The sequence below is a fragment of the Peromyscus maniculatus genome, chromosome X (assembly GCF_049852395.1).
Source record: "Peromyscus maniculatus bairdii isolate BWxNUB_F1_BW_parent chromosome X, HU_Pman_BW_mat_3.1, whole genome shotgun sequence".
Lineage (NCBI taxonomy): Eukaryota > Metazoa > Chordata > Mammalia > Rodentia > Cricetidae > Peromyscus > Peromyscus maniculatus.
In genome coordinates, this window is record NC_134875.1 from 111,474,803 (window position 1) to 111,478,882 (window position 4,080).

Here is a 4,080-nt window from a genome sequence, read left to right on the forward strand (position 1 = left end):
TAACTTTTCCTAAAGACTTTATGAGATAAACACAAATAAGATTCCCACTAGTTATAAGATAATTGAGTCCAAACCAGCAGCTTTGTCATACCAGAGATCTCATAGTTAATCTCCCTATAGGGTATAAATATTTTCCTAGTTTTATATTACCATTCTGTTTACTATAATGAGAGGCATCAATTCATGCCTTTGCTTAGAAAAGCATCATCATTATCTGTATGATGCTTCTGAACTCAGGAGCTGATGCAGAGGTCATGGAGGGGTGCTGCTTACTGACTTGTTCTTCGTGGCTTGCCCAGTCTGCTTTCTTATAGACCCCAGGACCACCAGCCCAGGGGTGGCACCACTCACAAGGGGCTAGGCCCTCCCTCATCAATCACTAATTAAGAAAATGCCCTACAGGAAGCATTTTCTTAATTGAGGCTCCCTCCTTTCAGATGACTTTAGCTTGTGTCAAGTTGTCATAAAACTAGCTAGCACATTACCTGCGTGATCGTTAATTAATGTCTGACCTTGATAGTTTGAGCAGCATGAAGAAGAAGCCAGAAAGACCCCTCAACCTACCAAAACTGTGCACTGCTGTGTCTCTGCATTTGGGGCCTACCACTCTTGCCCTGCTACCACCATGCCCCAAAGAAAGGATGAAGGGTATGCTAAAGGAGGCAAGGCCAAAGCAAAGGACAAGCCACAGAGAAGATCTGCAAGGGGGTCAGCTGAACCGGATCCTCAAAGCCGGAGCCTAAGCCGAACAATGCCCCTGCAAACAAGGGAGAGGAGATGCCCAGAGAGCAAAAGACAGAAGCTGATGTTAGCAAGGAGGGGAGCAATCCTGAAGAAAGTAGAGATGCCCAAACTGACCAGGCACAGAGAGCTGCCAAGTGCACACAATTTTTTAATAACTGTGTACTTCTATTGACTGTACAATTTAAAACACTATTTTTTTTATCAAGTTTTAGAAAATGCAGGATTTTGTTTTGCTTTTTAAAACAGTTATGTTGTTAGCACACAGAACATTTCACTGTTTGGGGGTACAGGGGTATGTGTCACTAACAAAATGTCTCCCAAGCTGAATTAATGAGAAAATATCTTCCCTGCTAATCTTGAATGGCTGATCTTGGCTTCAGGAGGGATTTCCTGGTATTCACACACCTGGGCCCCTTGGCACAAAAATACCTAGAGACATGAGAAAACTTTAAGTTCATTTTACTCCCTCTCCATCATCAACATAGACTTAACTCTCTTAAAACCAGAGTCCCGCTGGGATCTAATCCCCTAAAATTGGTTTGACCAGTATGTTGAGTGAACTGTGCCTTGCAGTGACATCATCGAGTTGGTGTTCCTCAAAAGAGCAGTGGATCCTTTTCTGAAAGGCTTTTGCTCACTAGGCGGTGTTGGTATGTGCTGCACTTGGGAGGCAGAAGCAGGCAGACCTCTGTGAGTTCGAGGCCAGCCTGGTCTACAGAACTAGTTCCAGGAAGACTTTGGCTCTTCAGGCTGAAAAGTCTACCATTTTAATTTCATTTCCTAAAAGCCAGGGTTGGCTTTGTGGAATGTTGTTAAACAACATCCTTAGGTGAAAGGTCAACTCTCACTCCAAAATTGGATTTCATAATGGCTTTCAGACCTTGGTAGCCTTTATAAGAAGGGAATTTGGAAACTCTTGCATACCGTTAATGATCATTACCCCATGTCCTTCCTTAAACACCCTGATGGTTTATAAAATGTATCATTAATAAAGCTGGATAGGTTCAGCATGAAAAAAGAAATGAAACACAATGTAGCAAGTTTGAGGCAACCTAGGCTACATAACAATGGCCTATCTCAAAATAAAATACATTTTAAAATAATGAAAGAAATGAAACATAAACTATTGGATGTGTAATGTTGTGTAATATTTTGATTGTGTTCTGATAAATAAAGCTTGCTTGGAGTCAGAGGGCAGAGCTAGTCTGTTAACCACAGAGGATTTGGAGGACTGTAGACAGATAGGACAGGAAGTAATAAGGTGGGTGGAGAGGGATCTTGGCCCTTTTGGAGGAAGGAACAGAGCAGGTAGGAGAAGACTAGTGGCTTCTCTGTTTCTCTGATCCTTCAGGTTCTTACCCAGATACTGACTCCTGAATTTTTATTGATAAAGAATAATTAGAATAACACTTCATTGGAGACTAAGAAAGCTCATAAGAGAAGCTCCTTCCCTTGCCTAATGATTACTATTAATATATTTAATAGTTGATGTTTTTCTTAATATCCTCTCCTGAGCTTCTTTATGAGGTAATAACTTGCAAAAACTGCAGTTATGGCCACCCTATCTATCCAGTATTATTCAGATCACATGAGTGATTAATAAATGTGGTACATAAGAAATAGCTACTTTTGTTCTTATCAACCTATATCTATGCCTAAAGAATTTTCAAGTTATATTAGATCATACTGTATATGCCTATATCAATTGATGAAGAATTATCTTACAATCCAGATGTATTGATTCAATTTAATGTTCTAATTACATCACAAAAATGGAGGAGCAGATTTAAGTATGCATTTAAAGAATCAAGAGATATTAATAAACAAAAACTTTCAACAAATATTTGAGTCTACTCACTAAAAGATTATCTACTTGTAACTCCTATAATATTGTGAACAAAGTCAATGTGAAAACAGGAATCAGGTTCCAAACTGTTTTGAAATACACACACACACACACACACACACACACACACACACACACACACACGTATATACATACATAATTCATACATACACACATAGAGTATAGAGTAGGAAAAAGAGATATAAGCAAACTGTATTTTGGATCTGACTTTACCCACATTCTCTTTTTGTGCCCTTGGTTTATGACCTATGCACATGACCTGAGCCACCCTCCAACTGTAACATTCTAAAATCTTATTTCTGTTTATCAGTTAGAATTAGATTTATTTGGTAGCAAATAAAATGGACCCAAATACTTGTAGCTTAACAAGATAAAAATTTATTTCTTTTTTTCACATAAAAAAAAATGAGCGCTGGGCAGCAGTGGCACACGCCTTTAATCCCAGCACTTGGGAGGCAGAGGCAGGTGGATCTCTGTGAGTTCGAGGCCAGCCTGGTCTACAGAGTGAGATTCAGGACAGGCACTAAAGCTACACAGAGAAACCCTGTCTAGAAAAAAAACAAAAACAAAATGAGAAGTGGGGCTGGAGAGATGACTCAGCAGTTAAGAGCATCATCTGCTCTCCAGAGGACCCCAGTTCAGTTCCCAGCACCCACATGGCAACTCACAACAGTCTGTAACTCCAAGATCTGACCCCCTCACACAGACATACATGCAAGCAAAACACCACTGTACATTAAAAAAATTATTTAAAAAAATGGAAGTAAGCAATGTAACCTTTATCTTCATAGTCTAAAATAGTGGTTAGAGAGCCACTCATCACTTCCATGCTTTAGACAAGAAATGCAAAAACCAAATAACATAAGAAGTAAAATTCACACACTAAGTGTCTTATAGCAAAGTCCTGAAAACTGATAGCCATGATTTCTGTCAATATCCTGTTGACCACATAGTTTCAAATGAAAATAGAAAGTGTAATCTTAATTTGGGATGGACATTTTTCCAACTGCAGTGTACAGGGAGGCCAGTGAAAGGGCTCAGTGGGTAAAGGCTTTTGCTGCCAACTCTAACAAATTGAGTTTAATTCCCAGAACTGTAGTGATATATTGTGTACTCTAATAAACTTGCCTGGGGATTAGAGGACAGAGTTAACCACTAGATTAGACATAGAGACCAGGCAGTGGTGGCATACACCTTTAATCCCAGCACTTGGGAGACAGAGATCCGTTTGGATCTCTATGAGTTCAAGGCCACACTGGAAACAGAGCCAGGCAGTGTTGGCACACACCTTTGATCCCAATACTGGGAAGCACACATGCCTTTAATCCCGGATGTGATGTCTGGGCAGAGAACGGTATATAAAGTGTGAGGAAACAGGAGCTCACTCTCTTTAGGCTGAGAATTTCCTAGAGGTAAGAACTAGCAGCTGACTGTTCTGCTTCTCTGATCTTTCAGCTGGCTCTGTTTAT

General features: G+C 40.0%; 1 pseudogene; it reads left to right on the forward strand.

Moving 5' to 3' along the window:
* The first annotated feature begins 537 nt into the window (after positions 1-537).
* LOC143270946 (non-histone chromosomal protein HMG-17 pseudogene) lies at positions 538-1,348 on the forward strand (annotated as a pseudogene).
* The last annotated feature ends 2,732 nt before the right edge of the window (positions 1,349-4,080 follow it).